The sequence below is a fragment of the Entelurus aequoreus genome, linkage group LG05 (genome assembly GCF_033978785.1).
Source record: "Entelurus aequoreus isolate RoL-2023_Sb linkage group LG05, RoL_Eaeq_v1.1, whole genome shotgun sequence".
Classification (NCBI taxonomy): domain Eukaryota; kingdom Metazoa; phylum Chordata; class Actinopteri; order Syngnathiformes; family Syngnathidae; genus Entelurus; species Entelurus aequoreus.
Window position 1 is genome coordinate 66,923,146 of NC_084735.1, and position 19,466 is coordinate 66,942,611.

A 19,466-nucleotide genomic window follows, 5' to 3' on the forward strand; every position below is an offset into this window, starting at 1 on the left:
CCCTCATCTTTTTTGCACCACGGACCGGTTTAATGTAGGCATTATTTTCAGGGACCGGCTTTCCACTTGTGTCAGATAAATACAGCAAAAATAAGTGCATGAAAAATACAACTCACTATAATGCTGAATTAGTGGGAGCCCTGGGCTTGTTTCTTTTCAATTAAATGCTGATGAAAATCAGCCTTTGGCTACAATCTGTCACATTTATATTTTATATATTCATTGATGTGCATTGTATCATGTCACAAAGTTAAAACAAATATAACAAAATAGCAACTTCCTATCAGGAGTTTTATTGTACATCTATAAACAAGCTTATTGGTGTGTCTAGTGGGACAGGCAAAAGTTAAGTTGGTGAAAATGCAGTCGTTTATAAATTATTTAATGTTTCCCTGCGGCCGGTAGCAAATGCGTCACGGACCGGTACCGGTCCCCGGACCGGTGGTTGGGGACCACTGGTCTACATAACATGTAATGGTGGTTCTTTGGTCAAAATGTTGCATAGATTATTTTTTACAGACCATCGTCAAGCTGCTTTCTGACCGTCTCTTCAGAAGTTTTTACAGACTATGTTTAAGCTGTATTCTGACCGTCTCAGCAGGTATCATCAGGTTAGAAAAGTAGTTTTTGCATGATAAGTCCCAATTAACAGGTGTTTCTTAATTGTCGGCCACCCACTTTTGGTACAGGCCCACAAGTTGAGAATCACTGGTCTCTGAATTGTGTTGCTCATTTTGTACTGAGCAGCCAGAACCTTTCCTATGTGGCAATAAGTTAAACTGCTAGCATCTTTAGTTGTTCACTAGACAGACGTCACACAAGATTTACTGGCTTAATGCCTCGTGTTTTGTTTTGTTTTTACTTTACAGGCTCCAGTGTTTTGATACGACTCTTGTATCGACTCTCATTCTACTCTGTACTGTACCTAATGTAGTGGCCGATAGTGACTGCTGCCATAGTAACGTCACACTATTGCCAACAGGCTGCAGGAAAGCTTCATTTATATTTTAGTCGCCCCGGTCAATGGTGTGGAACATCCAGCATCCACAAATTGAAAAAGTGGGTCATGGTGCCAGTGTGCTCCATGTAGTGATGACCTGCATCATGTCTTAGCACAAATAGACATCAAGCAAGTAGATGTCTCAGGAGAGGCCATGCATTGACAAAGTGGCCACAAAATTTCCCCTAACGGTTTGCAAAGATGTTATGTCCTTTAGGACATAACATTGATCCACTAGACCAGGGGTGTCAAACTCATTTTAGCTCCAGGCCACATGGGGAAAAATCTATTCCAAAGCAGGCCGGACTGATAAAATCATGGCATGATAACTTTAAAATAAAGACAACGTCAGATCGTTTTCTTTGTTTAAAAATAGACAAAGCACATCCTGCAAATACTGTATATACAAATCACAACAGTTTTTTTTTTATACTTATATGCTGCGGTTAATAGCATTCTATCTTCATTTGTCATCATTTATACTTTCTGAATAAATGATGTGGTCATGTTCATCAGTCAAATAGGGGGACTTGAGTCTGGCAGAGTTTTAAAATGCTCCCATTGGTGTTAATTTTTAATCTATCAGAAGATGAAATAGATAATAATATCAAAATCAAATTACTGGTTGTTATTAAAGTAATTTACAATTTTTTCTCAACTGATGTGGTTTAGTGTACATATGTAGCATCATCTACAACAAAACTTGTGAATTTTGCGCGTTTTATTCGTCCCAAATTAAGTTGGAAGGGGATACATATTATTTCAGCAAAATATTGTGTGCCCAGAAAATATGTCCTCAATCAAGTAAAGTACAACATGAAATGTACAGATTATTAAAAGCATTTATTTGGATATAAATGTCACAGGTCACATTACCAACAACATATTTGACAAACAAGGCATGAACATAACAATCTATATTTTGTATACTGTCGCTAGTAAGCAGCGTAAATATGTAGTGTCCAAACACAGAAGTGATGCCTTTATCTTAAAAAGCTCCACCCCCTCTGAAGTAATGCTCACTCTGGCAGCAGGGGATACGAAGAATTGCTATTGCGACATCCAGTGGACACATTTAGAACACCAGTTTCTTTCATTCAAAAATGTCAGCTCAATTTTATACTTAGCAAACTCATCTCGCGGGCCGGATAAAACCTGTTCCCTGACCTGATCCGACCCGCGGGCCATACGTCTGACACACCTGCTATGGAGGCTAAGGTGTTTTAAGGTATTTGGTTAATATCAAGCGTTATCTGGCTGACCCAGCCTGTCAGATTTCCTGTCCCATGATGCCCCTTTGGTGGACTTGCCAGCCGCTGGCTCCCCTTTGCTGTGTGATCATAGAATATGACAGTAATCAGCCTTGCAAATTCACATTTAGTCTAAACCCTGTGAATGGTTTTGGCATGCTTTTCTTTTTTAGGTTAATACCATATTAGTAGTCTTGGTGACTTGTGGCTGGCTTGAACCAAAATGATGACCAATTATGATCATGAGATGTGTAATGTTTTTATTTTTTTATTAAATCAACATAAAAAACACAAGATACACTTACAGTTAGTGCACCAACCCAAAAACCCTCCCTTCCCCATTCACTCATTCTCACTCATTCACACTCATTCACACAAAAGGGTTGTTTCCTTCTGTTATTAATATTCTGGTTCCTACAATATATATCAATGCAGTCTGCAAGGGATACAGTCCGTAAAGCACACATGATTGTGTGTGCTGCTGGTCCACTAATAGTACTAACCTTTAACATTTAATTTGACTCATTTCCATTAATTAGTAGTTTCTATGAATCTGTTTTTATTTTATTTTAATTTCTTTTTTGTTCAAGAAATTTTTTTTTATTATTTTTATTTTTTTCAATAAAGGACTTCATCTTCACCAGACCAGGTTGTCAATGAAATTACATTGTTTAAAGGGTTCTTAAAACCAGGTCCAGTCCAGATTATGTCCAGGTCGGGCTCAGCAACACACACCTTCATTTATGTCAGTGGTTCTCAGACTTTTTTTGTCATCCCCCACTTTGGACAAGGGGGAGTTTTCAAGACCCACCTGCCCCCGTCGCCCCAACAGAACGCTAATGCCAAGCTTAACATTTTCAAATTTATTGAACATCAAGTAACATCAAGTTGTATACATTCAAACTCAATAACATAAAATAACATCAAGTTCAATAATAAATAAAATAACTGTGCAGCTGTGGTATAACTTGCATCAAGTTTAATAATAAATAAAATAACTTGCATCAAGTTCAATAATAAATAAAACAAAAGTGTTATAACTTGCATCAAGTTCGATAATAAATCAAAAAAAGTGTTATAAACTTGCATCAAGTTCAATAATAAATAAAACAAAAGTGTTGTAACTTGCATAAAGTTCAATAATAAATCAAAAAAAGTGTTATAACTTGCATCAAGTTCAATAATAAATCAAATAAAAGTGTTATAACTTGCATCAAGTTCAATAATAAATAAAAGAAAAGTGTTATAACTTGCATCAAGTTCAATAATAAATCAAAAAAAGTGTTATAACTTGCATCAAGTTTAATAATAAATCAAATAAAAGTGTTATAACTTGCATCAAGTTCAATAATAAATCAAATAAAAGTGTTATAACTTGCATCAAGTTCAATAATAAATCATATAACTTGCATCAAGTTCAATAATAAATAAAATAAAAGTGCCACTTTGCAATCTTTGCAAAAAAAAAAAGGAGGAGCTATGCATTTGGCAAGACAGGAAAAGGGAACATGAGTTTAATTTGTAATTCTAATTTTGTAAATTTTTAATATGTCTACGAGTTGTTCCTCAAGATCACTTGCAATGTCGCATATACGTCTCGCAACTGTGTCGTTTGACAGTGGGACAGCTTTTAATTTTGCTGCGCATGTCTCGTCAAGCATGACTGACACCATGTCTATTGCAGCGGGGAGAATGAGCTGCTCAGCAATTGTGTGTGGTTTTTTGCATTGTGCAATTCTGTATGCAACTCTATTTGAAGCCATTTGAGGGTTACTGTTTACTGATGCAGCTTTTACCATGCGCGATCCTGTTGACAGTACTCTGCCAGTTTTCTTTGAAAGAAATCAAGTGGCTTATTGACGTGATTGGGGTGTGAGGTCTCGAGGTGTCTCTTTAATTTGTTGGGTCTCATGCTGTCTGCTGCTAGCGGTTTTAGACACAGAACACACAGGAGTCTCTCCTCTGCCCCCACCACCGCTGCCGTGAATCCAAGAGCAAGATACCCTTTGTCATATTTTCTTTTCGGTTGGCTTTTTGGTTGACTAGGCCCGTCAGATTTTTGTTTCTCTGCAGGCTCTGGCTCGACGACCTTTGAGGTGCGAGTCACAAATTTATCAATTTTGTGTAATTGTGGTCCACACATTAGCCTGCTACCCATCCGCGCGAAAGTTTGTTCCGCTTAGCCCCGCCCCCATTAGTTACTGTTGCTATGTCTGTCAAACTTTCGCTCCTACCTAGAAATTTAAAGCCTACAGGAAAAATAAGTAGTTTATATTTATTTATATAGCGGATTTCACAGACAGAATCACAAAGTGATTTACAGTGTGTATAGAAAATGAAAGCACAGTAAAAAAAAAAATCTAAAAATCTAAAAAAAAAAAAAAAAAATTTAAAGTGAAATTTCCTCCCGTTCCTCGCGCTCCACCTGTCATGTCTCTATTCCCCACCAGTGGGGCGCGCCCCTCACTTTGAGAAACGCTGATTTATGTACACTCAAATTAGGGAACACAACAACAGATTGCATATAATCTATAAACAAAGTTACATTTTCAAAATAAGCATTTGAGGACTTCCCATCTATTTTTATGTTTTTTGGCATTATCGGTTTCAACCATATAACTTTCTAAAGTTAAAAAATGCTGAATAAATGTTTTAAGGAAAGTAATACTAAGTGAATATCTATTGTTGGCCTTAAAAATAAACCTTTTACAGAGTACTATAGTTAAATTGACTAAATCAATGAACCAAAATGATGACCAATTATGACCACGAGATGTGTAATGTTTGGGGTCATCTTGAACAAAGAGCACCATTTTTTTCTGGTGGTCATGAGCTTTGAGCCTATGGGGTAAAGATGTAGTGTGACATTGTCATTACAACCTGACTGTCCACACATTAATGTGGTCATAATGCGGACCCTGTTTGTCTGTGTCTGTGTAAACCATTACTAGTTAAATTAAAGTTAAAAGTTAAAGTACCAATGATTGTCACACACACACTAGGTGTGGTGAAATGTGTCCTCTGCATTTGACCCATCCCCTTGTTCACCCCCTGGGAGGTGAGGGGTGCAGTGGGCAGCAGCGGTGCCGCGCCCGGGAATCCTTTTTGGTGATTTAACCCCCAACCATGGGATTAGACATGTACAACTTAAAGCACGACAGTCAAATATAGTTAATATTCTCCAGAGGGATGATAAGCGCCTGTACGTGTACTTATGTGTCCTACTTTCATATGTGTACTTCTACTCTTACTTTCACGCCAGGTCAGACTTTGTTTACAGTTTTCTCTTCTGATCAGTATTATTTCTGTTTCAGCACTCCTTTTCTCCTTTTGTTGTTACTTCTTGCTGTGAGCACCTATTGAGCACACCTGCTTCTAATTAGTGATCAGGACACTCACCTCCTCCTGGTCACTAATCTAATTTAATCAGGGCTAGATCATTGTGTTTGTATGTTGTTGCTTTATTTATCATGCCTTGTACTGTACCTGTATAGTAGGGCTGTGAATCTTTAGGCACCATAAAAATAGTTGGATTCTTGATGTTAACGTTACGATTCATCATCATCATTTCATCATCATTTTTATTTATCTCCTTCATTGATGTGCATCTTTGATAGACAATTATAACACAATTATTCAGTTACACCGTTACACACCAATGCCTGAGAAGGAGCAGGATGAAGAAAAATCTTATATTTTCCTGCCCCCTTCACATAATACATAGTCTTACTTAATGATATGTGAACCAACAATTACATCCAAATATAACGAAAACAAAACAAAACAAAACAAAAAAAAACACAAGTGCAAAACTTCATGAAGTACAAACCGAACAAAAAAACAAAAGAAGTAATATACAGGTACACCTCACGGGATGATACAAAACAAATACAAAACCAGGCAAAAAACAAGTAAATTAATAAATATAAAGCAAAATGTAAACACTTATGGCTGTCCATATGATTTTATTGTTCTGTCTTTATATATTTTTTTCAATTGGAATATATTTTTACAATCTTTTATCTCATTATAAAGAGAATTCCATAGTTTAACCCCCACCACTGATATACACATTTGTTTTAAAGTTGTCCTTGAATACTGATGTTGGAAATGACCTTTTCTTCTATGCTCTTCATTCTCAGAAGTGATGACAAAAAATTTTTGTAAATTTGCTGGTAATGTTTTGCTTTTAGCCTTAAACATGACACATTAATTCAGAATCAATTCTAGATTTTTTTGGGTGCCAATTCTATGTTTAACTACAATCCTCCATAAAATAGAAAAATATATTACTTAAAAGAAACTTAAAAGAAAACTGATTTTGTTTAATAAAATTCTACCCAAACCTTTAATAAAGTCAAATAAGACAAGCGCTTTTTGTGTCGTTCTCGCCAGTTCCAGGTCCTAAATGGCTGTCAAAGTGTCCCAACTTGTCAGATTATATCCTCAGCCATCTACTTTTCAGGTGGGAGGTGGGATTTATGACCTACAATAAACTTACAGGGAGCAAGGAAGCAAACAGCAGATCACTCAATGATGTAAACATAGGCACACATGGAATTGATAACGGCGCCGCTATAAATAGTTTGTCTGCGTTAGTGCTTATAATAACAATATCACTGATACTTGGTTACTATTCAAGTCACGAAAAGTAAATGGAGTTAGGGCTGGGCGATATACGCGATATATCGCGGGTTTGTCTATGTGCGATATAGAAAATGACTATATCGTGATATTCGAGTATACGTTCTCACGCAGTTGCTTTTAGCTGCTGGCATTACACTACAGGCTCTCCTCGCTCTTTCCTGTGTCTCCTCACAAACCACCGTCCATCGTCTGGCGGTGGTTTGGCTTCAAGTGGGAATATGTCGAACAGACAACCGTAATTTGTCGAGTGTGGGGCAAAAGTGTTTCTATAAAAAGTAGCATTACTGCAAGTATGTAGCATCATTTTAAAAGTCACCTGCTAGAGAATGAAGAGTGCTTACTCCGCATGTCAACATCTCCATTTGGTGCCACACGCCCACACCATCAAAATGCTGAGGCAAACATTTCCAGATCAACACCGTATAAAAAAAATAGTGATTTTTTTAGTTGTGATTTCCTTCACTGCATGAACGTTTTAAAGTAGCATATATTAATGCAGTATGAAGAAGAATGTTTTAATGTAGAGTTAGAGTTAGAGTTAGAGTTTGAGTTTATTTCGAACATGCAAGCATACATCATGATACATCACAATTTCCAGTTTCTCTTTTCAACATGTTCGAAAAGGAGTAGGAAGAAGCAGAGCTTATTTAATCCTACCCCTTTTCTTTACATAACAGTTGCTGAAACTTTTTTATTCACTTCCTGTTCTCAATTTATTCACAATAAACTCCATAGGTAATCACAATAAAAATAAATAAATAAATAATAGTAAGAATTTAATAATAATAATTGGTGAAGAAAGTCATATTTCATATGATGAGATAAGTAAGATTACTTTAAGAATGAATGAATGGATGGATGAAATAAATTGAGAATGTTTGTCATGACTCTTCTTCTTTGTACTTTGTAAACACTTGAAGTTTGAAGAGTTTCTTGATGTGGATCATATTAGTACATTGTTTGATTGCTTTGCTTAATCCATTCCATAATTGAATTCCACATATTGATATACTGAAGGTCTTAAGTGTTGTATGTGCGTACAAATGTTTTAAATTACATTTTTCTCTAAGATTATATTTCTCCTCTTTTGTTGAGAAGAATTGTTGTATATTCTTGGGTAGCAGGTTATAGTTTGCTTTGTGCATAATTTTAGCTGTTTGCAAATTCACTATGTCGTGGAATTTCAGTATCTTTGATTCAATAAATACGATAGTCTGTTTTTGTCAAACCATCGTTTTAATTTGTTAATTTCTTCTGTTATTATTTGTATTATCTCCTGTGTGTTCTCTCCTGAACAAAACGCTGTTGTATCATCCGCAAATAATACTAACTTTAAATCTTTTGTAACTTTACAAATGTCATTTATATAGAGATTGAATAATTTAGGTCCTAATATTGATCCCTGAGGTACACCACAGGATATATTTAGCGTTGTAGACATGTGTTCGCCTAGCTTCACGTATTGTTTCCTGTTCGTTAGATAACTTCTTATCCAGTTTAATACTAACCCTCTGATGCCATATCGTTCTAGTTTTTTGATTAAAATATTGTGATTAATTGTGTCAAATGCTTTAGTTAGATCCATAAAAACTGCTGCTGCACATTTTTTACTGTCTATTGCATTGGTAATTTCTTCTGTAATTTCAATTAAAGCCATTGAAGTTGAGACATTAGCTCTGTATCCATATTGGTTCTCTTCAAGTATTCTATTTTTATTTATGAAACTCTCTAATCTGTTATTAAACAGTTTTTCAATGATTTTAGAAAATTGTGGAAGTAAAGAAACAGGTCTATAATTTGTAAATTGATGTTTATCTCCAGTCTTATAAATTGGTGCAACTTTAGCTATTTTCATTTTGTTTGGGAATGTACCTGTTTGAAATGATAGATTACTAATATACATTAATGGTCCTGAGATCTCTTATATAACCTTTTTTATCGTTTCCATATCAATTTCATTACAATCAGTTGAAGTCTTAGATTTACATTTTTTCACGATTGTAACTATTTCCTCCTGTGTCACATTACTGAGGAACATGGAGTTGGGATTTCGCTCTATGGTATCATTATAGTCCTCAATTGGAACTGGGTCTGGAATCCTTTCTTCCAATTTTGGTCCAATATTTACAAAATAATTCTTGAAGCTTTCAACTACTTCCTTTATGTTGTAATTTTTTTTATTTCCGCCTAAAAAGTATTGAGGGTAGTCCCTCTTTGTGCCATTTTTAATAAGGCTATTGAGGATGCCCCATGTTGCTCTCATATTATTTTTGTTCCTGTCCAATAATTCACTGTAATATTCTTTTCTACATGATCGTAGTATGTCTGTTAACTTGTTTTTATACTTTTTGTACTTAATTTCTGCCTCTATAGTTCTTTGTGCTATAAATTCTCTATATAGTGTATTCTTCTTCTTACAAGCATTTTTTAGTCATTTTGTCATCCATGGTTGATTATTCTTTCTCTGTTTATTACTGAGTTGTATCCATGGACAATGTTTGTCATAAAGTATTATGAACTTGTTTAAGAAATGTTCATATGCTTCATCAACCTCTTTTTCCTTGTACACATTGTCCCAATCTTGCTATTTTAGCTCAATTTTGAAAGCAGTCATTCTCTTCTCCGTGCACAGTCTTCGAAATGTCCTTTTGTCTTCCATGTTCTTCTTGTAGTGTCCATCATATATTGTAAAAACTGGCAGATGATCACTAACGTCGGTTATAAGTAGACCACTTGTAGTGTTATTGTCAAACTCATTGGTAAAAATATTATCAATAAGCGTGGCACATTGTCCTGTGATTCTGCTTGGCTTTCTGATTTTAGGATATAGACTGATGCTGTACATTGTATCAATGAAGTCATCAATAGACTTTTGCTTGTTAGGGTTCAATAAGTCAATATTAAAGTCACCACATAAGAACATTATTCTTTGACCCATATCCATGTAAGTAGCCTTGATCCATTCTTCAAATGTTTCTATACTTGACTTAGGTGATCTATATATACAACTGATGAAAATGTTTTTGCTTTTTTCCTGACATATTTCAATGGTTATACATTCTAAGATATTATCTATAGCAAATGACATGTTTTTTACCACTTTGTAGTTCAGGTTCTTCATCACGTACACAGCTACTCCTCCTCCATTTTTGTTGGTTCTGTTGATGTAGTTTAGTTCATATCCCTCCAGATCAAAATCTATTCCTTTTTGATCATCAATCCATGTTTCTGTGACAGCAATCACTTTGAATGGTTCGTTGATGTGTTCCAAAAAGTTCTTAATGTTGTTGTAGTTTGCATACAAGCTTCTGCTATTAAAATGAATAATTGACAATTTGTTATGGCATGTAATGTTGCTATTATATTGATCATCTGTATAATAAAAACAATTATTACTGATGTGGGAGAAAAAATTTGTATCTGGATCTATATCATTTTCCAAATCCTGGTTTTTGTAATCTTTGTTGCAGAAATGTTTTAGTTCCATATTTTCTTGTTCAACAATCTTTGATGTTGTTTCAATAATCTCAATAAGTGTAGGTGGATGCAATCCTGAATGTAGGTCACATAGAATCATCATACTGCTGTGATTATATGCATCAAGTGTTCATTCAAGGCTAAGGCAAAATATAGAGATATATATCGTGTATCGCGATATGGCCTTAAAATATCGCGATATTAAAAAAAGGCCATATCGCCCAGCCCTAAATGGAGTATTGTTGGCACTTTTTGAATGGTTATCGGATTTTATGGGCGAAATAGTGGTGCCCCCAGTGGCTCTGCTGTAAGCAGATTTTATTTTTTATTTGATATTTAGAATGCATTAAAAAAAATCTGCCCGTCGTCTTTTATAATGATTGTGAACGATAGGTAACATTCCAAAAAAAAGTGCAGTTCCCCATTAAGAGTTATTTTAATTATGTTTAGTTAAAAACAGGATTTTACAACCTATTATTCTGCATGTGAACTTAGTTCCTGGATACAAACGTTTTTGTGCCTTAAGCCGAGCAGCACTTTTGTGCAGGCTCAGTCAGTGACTGATTGATTGATTGATTGAAACTTTTATTAGTAGATTGCACAGTACAGTACATATTCCGTACAATTGACCACTAAATGGTAACACCCGAATACGTTTTTCAACTTGTTAAAGTCAGGGTCCATGTTATCCATTGACCATTGAGAAGCTCTTGTCAGGGGTGGAGGAGGAGGCAGCCGATGTTACTTCTTTTCAATTTGGTAACTCTCGTTCAAGAACCTATTCAGTTTGTAGTTTGAGGTTCCGCTGTACAATAGTACCTCAACTTACGAGCTTAAATGCTTCTGTGACATAGCTTTTAACTCAAGACACTTGTATCCCAAACCAACATCTCCCATTGAAATTAATTGAAATTGGTGGTTGGCCTCCCAAAACAGGCACAATTTTAACATGCCTTTTAAAAAGAAAAACTAACTTTTAGAAAATGATATTGATGTTGAACTAGTAACAACTACAGTAGTAATAAGAAGTAATGTAATGATAATATACATTTACCTTGAAGAGTGGACTTCTACGGTATCTCATTCCAGCTGCTTCTCAGTCAAACACACCATTAGCAGCCTTTCCATATTTTCATGGATAAATGTCCGCTATTTAGATGTTATTTTAACATCCCTGGCTGGCGTGAGACTCATTATGCTTCAGTATGGTGCAGACAAGCAATGATACGCTCAAATTCCTTCACCAAGTTGGCGACACAGTTGGTCATTTTTTAATGATTTATTTTTTTAATTCAATGAATATATTCTTCTTCATACTCACTTCCTTCCTTCCCATGACTTGGAAAACAGAGTCATGTCGATCGCTAGCTATAAGGTAATGCTAGCGAGTAAAACAGGATGTTTAGGTCAGCTCTTACTGGTTTTACTGTGAAATTTGTTACACCAACTCATGGCGAGGATGCTTAAACTCAAATTTTGCTTGCTACTTGAAGCATAACAATTAGCCGAGAGACAGCTCCTATTTCAAAACACTCTTTAGTCGAGGCACTCCTAAGTTGAGGTACCACTGTATTACTTTTACACGTCTAATTGATGCAACCACAAATTCAGGCTCTGCTTTCTTTGGACAACCTCCACTGTAATGACTTAAAAAAGTCAGCATCAAATCCATGTGATCACGACTTTAACTTTAATCTGCGTGGCAAAATCTTTTCAGCAACATTATGTCACCCATGTCTCGAGCCAACACAGGCAGGATCATTTGTTTGCTCAAAAAATAAGAGTTTATATACAAATAAAGGCAGCTAATAAACAAGCCTACTTACGGCCACACTATTGTTGCTGTGCTTCTAATCTTAGCATGAAAAAAAGGTGTTAATTTCCTTAGTGACACATTATTTTCCTTCTTATTGATTACACATATGCAGGAGTTCTGTTATGTTGGCTTAATGCTGTGAAAGTGATTTACTCCAAAAGAAAGGACCTATATGCCAATATCTTATACAAGCCGTGACTTATTTATCTGACCATCATCTATTTGCAACGCATTATTTCATTGTTCCATATAAGGTCAATATGTTTCATAGAATACATGGCATTTTTGTCCTGGAAAAAAATCATTATTAACATGTTTGAAATCAAATCAAATTGTCCTCTACATTGCCATGAAAAAAAGCCTTAGAAAATAATTGTATTATCCTTTGGGGGGTGTCTTGCCTCAAAACCACATACTACTATAGTTGACAACTCAAGAAATATCATGTTCTGTACTTAATTAGGGCTTGTCGATATGGCTGAAAACTGTATCACGATATAGTTTTTTAATATCGGTCGATATCTCTCTCTCTCTCCCTCTCTCTCTCTATGTCCACTACTTGCTGTCCATATCCTACCCCCCCCCCTCCCTCCACACCCCTGATTGTAAATAATGTAAATAATTCAATGTGATTATCCTATGTGATGACTGTATTATGATGATAGTATATATGATAGTATATATCTGTATCATGAATCAATTTAAGTGGACCCCGACTTAAACAAGTTGAAAAACTTATTCGGGTGTTACCATTTAGTGGTCAATTGTACGGAATATGTACTTCACTGTGCAACCTACTAATAAAAGTCTCAATCAATCAATCAAATCGATAATTGTTGGTGTTTTTTTTATGACCCAAGGAAAATATGGATGAGGGAAAAAAATAGTTAAATGTTAACTAGGGCTGGCCACCTTAACGCGTTAACACATGTGATTAATAAAAATAAATGATCGTGTTATCAAATATGAAAATTATTAATCATTTCTGGTTTGAGGCCTAACCCGGAAGACGCGCACATTTTTGACACAGTCTGTGATCACGAGGAGAGGCGGCCAATTTCGCTTCAAAACAGAACTTTGGACTTGTTGGTATTGCAGCGACAAACGTTTTTATCATTGCCGCACATCAAGTTGAAAAAAACATCTTAAAGTGAAACACGTACTCGAGGATGGCGCCGAGAGTATTGCAAATATTCTTGGCGACTCCTTTTGTAAACAGCTACTAACGACAAATCTAATGACTTTTCCAGAGATATTGGAGACTTTTTTGTGTCTAGGAAACTTGACTGAGGTGAACGTAAGTAGTAGTGACTGTTCTAGTGGTTAGAGTGTCCGCCCTGAGATCGGTAGGTTGTGAGTTCAAACCCTGGCCGAGTCATACCAAAGACTATAAAAAAAATGGGACCCATTACCTCCCTGCTTGGCACTCAGCATCAAGGGTTGGAATTGGGGGTTAAATCACCAAAATGATTCCCGGGCGCGGCACCGCTGCTGCCCACTGCTCCCCTCACCTCCCAGGGGGTGAACAAGGAGATGGGTCAAATGCAGAGGACAAATTTCACCACACCTAGTGTGTGTGTGACAATCATTGGTACTTTAACTTTAACTTAACTTTAACTTAGCTAGTTACATCGACAAGAAGCAGAGGGGAACGCTACCCTGGCAAAGTTTACTGATTCAAAGTTGCCAACAAAAGTAGCACAGTTTAGTTATGCCATTGCTAAATGGGACAGCCACCGCATGTAGGACATTTAACATCTGTGAAGACCAAGTCCTGTAAGAAGATGTCATTAACATCACCACAGGTGATCTGTCATACAATACCTTGGACAGGCACAATTACAGCAAGGATAAACCAACTGCACTACACAAACAAGTGAAATGTGAATTAATTTTGCTTCCTGGAAAACATTGGACATCTGTAAGTAATCACTACGAGCTCGGGTCGCATTGTACCAAAAAAAAAAAGAGATCAGCATTGTCATCTGAAAAAGGTAAACAAGCTTGTTTGTTCCTACAACTGTTTAAACTAAAGAAGAGTAAATGGTGCACTATTACGTTTAGGAGTGTATTTACTACAGTATAGATTAGTAACTGTACCTTGTTTGCAAGATTATTGCTAACTGCAAAGACTTTCAAAATGTGCACTTAATTTTCACTATACTAATTTTCACCAAATTTTGAGCAAATTAATGACTTGCAGTTCAGTAAAATATTTTAACAACATTCCTGTATGACATTCTGACTACTAAATTGTATTTGTACCCAAAAACGGGGGCATTTTCTTCAGCAAATTTTATTTATGCAAGCAATACCTGTGATTAAGTGCATGTTTAGAGTGTGATTAATCTTATAAAAAAAATAATCATTTGACAGCCCTAATGTTAACATTTTTATTTCAAATATAACATTACTCTGATTATAATCCCCTCAGCTGTCAAGGCAGATAGGAAAGGAAATGTCAACACAACCATGGAAAACTCTTAAACAATCAATGTAAACACATTTCTAAAATCACAATAAACACTAATAACCGCTTTAAATTAAGGCACAAAAATAAGGAATATGTAAGAAATGATGTGTAACAAAATATGGCATAGTGTGAAAATGTAAACATAGAGAACCCAGAGAAGAACAATTCTTAGCAGTCCCTTCTACTGTTGCCGAATGCCGTTATGTTAGTTTTACTAAGATTCAAAGAGAGTCTGTTTTTGTCTAACCATCTTTTTAATTTGTTAATTTTTTCTGTTATTTTTATTAGCTTCTGTGTGTTCTCCCTTTAACAAAATGCAGTTGTGTTGTCTGCAAACGATACTAACTTCAAGTCCTTTGTAACTTTACAAAGATGGAACAATTTTGGTCCCAGTATTGATCCCTGGGGTATTCCGCAAAATATATTCAGCTCTGTAGACATATTGCTTCCTGTTGGTTAAAGGCCTACTGAAACCCACTACTACCAACCACGCAGTCTGATAGTTTATATATCAATGATGAAATCTTAACATTGCAACACATGCCAATATGGCCGGGTTAACTTATAAAGTGCAATTTTAAAATTCCCGCCACACTTCCGGTTGAAAAACTCCTTTGGATATGATTTATGCGCGTGACGTCACAAAAGCAACGGAAGTGGTTGGACCCCATCGGACCCGATAGAAAAGCCTCTTGTTTTCTTCGACATTATTCTGGACATCTGTGTTGGTTAATCTTTTGCAATTTGTTTAATGAACAATGGAGACTGCAAAGAAGAACGTTGTAGGTGGGATCGATCGGTGTCTTAGCGGCTAAGTACAATACTGTAATATATGTGATATTTGCATTAGTGTACTGTCTTTAAGGGTTTGGGGAACGCGCATGCGCGAGTGAGTTGGCGGAGAACGTGTGTGTGTGAGCGTGAGTTTTGGCTAACAGCAGCTCGTGTATGTGTCTGCGCGTTACTTTTTGAACTACAACCAGTTACCGCTTTTTAATAAAGCGATTGAGCAGCGCTTCCTCGTCTGTGTGACTCCTTCTCCACTGCGGGGCATTACAATACTTACAGCAACACAACAAGGACTACTTACTACGCCTAGCCGATGCTTGCCGCCAAACCCACGGATGAAGTCCTTCGTCGTGCCGTTGATCGCTGGAATGCAGGTGAGCACGGCTGTTGATGGGTTTCTATCTTCATTTGAGAACGATGCTACGCGCTAGCTCAGTAGCTAAGTGTGTCACCAATGTATTGTCTTGGATATAAGTCACTTTAAATGTCCATTTCGCGTGCTCGACTCTCATTTTCAAGAGGATATAGTATCCGAGGTGGTTTAAAATACAAATCTGTGATTCACAATAGAAAAAGGAGAGAGTACATAGTTCTGTGAGGTCTGGTTGCTAAGTTAGCTTCAATGGCGTCGTTAGCACAGCATTGTTAACCTTCGCCAGCCTGGAAAGCATTAACCGTGTATTTACATGTCCACGGTTTAATAGTATTGTTGATTTTCTGTCTATCCTTCCAGTCAGGGGTTTATTTATTTTGTTTCTATCTTCATTTGAGAACGATGCTATCGCGCTAGCTCAGTAGCTAAGTGTGTCACCGATGTATTGTCTTGGAGATAAGTCACTTTAAATGTCCATTTCGCGTGCTCGACTCTCATTTTCAAGAGGATATAGTATCCGAGGTGGTTTAAAATACAAATCCGTGATTCACAATAGAAAAAGGAGAGAGTACATAGTTCTGTGAGGTCTGGTTGCTAAGTTGCTAAGTTAGCTTCAATGGCGTCGTTAGCACAGCATTGTTAACCTTCGCCAGCCTGGAAAGCATTAACCGTGTATTTACATGTCCACGGTTTAATAGTATTGTTGATTTTCTATCTATCCTTCCAGTCAGGGGTTTATTTTTTTTGTTTCTATATGCAGTTAAAGCACGATGCTATCACGTTAGCTCGTAGCTAAAGCATTTCGCCGATGTATTGTCGTGGAGATAAAAGGCACTGAATGTCCATTTCGCGTTCTCGACTCTCATTTTCAAGAGGATATAGTATCCGAGGTGGTTTAAAATACAAATCCGTGATCCACAATATAAAAAGGAGAGTGTGGAATCCAATGAGCCAGCTTGTACCTAAGTTACGGTCAGAGCGAAAAAAGATACGTCCATCACTGCCTCTCAAGTCGTTCACTGTAACGTTCCTCATCTACGAATCTTTCATCCTCGCTCAAATTAATGGGGTAATCATCACTTTCTCGGTCCAAATCTCTCTCGCTCCATTGTAAACAATGGGGAATTGTGAGGAATACTAGCTCCTGTGACGTCACGCTACTTCCGGTACAGGCAAGGTTTTTTTTATCAGCGAGCAAAAGTTGCGAACTTTATCGTCGATTTTCTCTACTAAATTCTTTCAGCAAAAATATGGCAATATCGCGAAATGATCAAGTATGACACATAGAATGGATCTGCTATTCCCGTTTAAATAAAAAAAAATCATTTCAGTAGGCCTTCTTACTCATTTCGAGACAAGCTTATTGTGTCAAATGCTTTTGTTAAATCCATAAACTATGTAGCAGTACACTGTTTACTATCTATTGCAATGGTAATCTCTTCCGTTATTGCGATTAATGCCTTTGATGTTGAGATGTTGGCTCTGTATACGTATTGGTTGTCTGTGAATGTTTCATTTTCATTAATGAATTTGTCCAATCTGGTGTTAAACAGTTTTTCTATCATTTTAGAAAATTGTAGAAGTAGAGAAACAGGTATGTAGTTTGCAAACTGATGTTTGTCTCCAGTCTTATAAATTAGTATGAGTTTTGAAATTTTTTAGTTTTGGAATTTGCCTGTTTGAAATTATAGGTTTCTGATAAATGTTAAAGGTTCTGAAATATCTTCAATAACCCTTTCTATTGTTTCCATATCAATTCCATTACAATCAGTTGAGGTCTAGGATTTACATTTTTTTACAATATTGATTATTTCCTCTTTTGTTGCACCCTCAAGGAATATCGAGTTGGGATTTCTGTCTTAGTGTCATTCAAGTCCTCAACTGACCGAGGATCCGGAATCTTTTCCTCCAGATTTGGTCCAATGTTCACAAAGTACTTATTAAAGCTTTCAACTGGTTCATATTGTCGTTTTTTACATTTCCGTCTGAGAAGTATTTAGGATAATCATTCTTTGCACCAATTTTAATAGTACTATTTAGGATGCCCCATGTTGCTTTCATATTGTTTTTGTTACTGTCTAATAATTGACTGTAATACTTGTCCAGGGTGCCTTCAGTCCGAATGCAGCTGGGATAGGCTCCAGCATCCCCGCGACCCCTAGAGGGACAAGTGGTAGAAAATGGATGGATGGATTATTCCCTACGTGTTCGTAGCTAGTTAGCTTATTCTTATATGTTTTGTACTTGTTTTCTGCCTCAGTAGATCTTAGTGTTATAAATGTTCTATATAATGTATTCTTCTTGTTGTAAGCATTTTTCAGTCCTTTTGTCATCCATGGTTGATTGTTTTTCTTTTGCTTCTAACTAAGTTGTTTCAATGGACAGTGTTAGTCATAAAGCATCGTGAAAGTATTAAAAAAAATTTCCATATGCATGAATCGACATCATTTTCACTGTGTACATTGTCCCAACTTCGATCTCTCAGATCATTCTTGAAAGCTGTCATACTTTTGTTCTGTGCATATTCTTCGAAATGTCTTTTTGTCATCAATGTTCCTCTTCTTGTTGTTTCCGTCATAGATTATGAAAACTGGCAGATGATCACTGATGTCGGTTATTAGCAGACCACTTGTGGTATTATTATCAAAGTCATTAGTAAAAATATTATCAATAAGTGTGGCTCTGTGTCCTGAGATTCTGCTTGACCTTGTGATTTTAGGATATAAACTCAGGCTGTACATTGTGTCAATATGGGCTTTTGTTTGTTAGGGTTCAAGAGGTCAATGTTAAAGTCACCACTAAAGAAAGTTATTTTAGACTGATTTCAGTAAAAGTTACCTTAATCCAGTTTTTAAATGGATCAGTGCTTGACTTACGTGTTCTATATATGCACATGCCTAATACATTTTAGCTTTTTTGCTTTTTTTCATGACACATTTCAATGGTTAGACATTCTTCCTTTTTTAGCATCTATCCATGTTTCTGAGATAGCGATCACTTTAAAAGTTTTGTTGAATTGTTCCAATTTATACTTCACGTTGTTGTAGTTTGCATACCGACTTCTGCTGTTGAAATGAATAATCAACAGTTTGTTGTCAGTTTTAGTGTTGCAATTATATTGTCTGACTGTATAATGAAAATAGTTATTTCTGATATGGGAGAAAATGTGTATCTGGATCTATGTCCTTCACCAATTCCAGCCTATTATGATCTATGCGGCAGACATTTTTTAGTTTCATATACTGTATTCCCAGTCAGCAGTCTTTTGTGTTGCTCTATGAATGTCATCTTACTTTTCCCAATTAGTGAGTCATTAGAATACTTTAATATTTTGCCATTAGAAGTAATATAAATTTACATTGATAGTTTTGATTATAAAACGTGCTTCTTATTTTTTCGAATCTTGAAAATGAATATGTTTGTCATTACAAAACTAACTTTTTCCCAAATAAATGAATATTTTTATTGAAAGACTTTCTTTTCATATATATATATTTTTTTTAAGTGACCTTATTTAACATTAAGCCTTTTCATTGTAAGACTCTGTTTACCTGTAATTTTGCTTTTATTACTTTGATAAGTGTATTTTTATAATAATCAAATTAACTTAATTTTATTAACTGTTTTATGTAGTTGTTTTT

At 35.9% G+C, this 19,466-nt stretch overlaps 1 protein-coding gene across 2 annotated transcripts in view; it reads left to right on the top strand.

Moving 5' to 3' along the window:
- Nucleotides 1–19,466, top strand: part of jakmip2 (janus kinase and microtubule interacting protein 2) — an 83,503-nt gene that overhangs the window by 19,186 nt on the left and 44,851 nt on the right. The gene's annotated exons all lie outside the window — the stretch shown is intronic.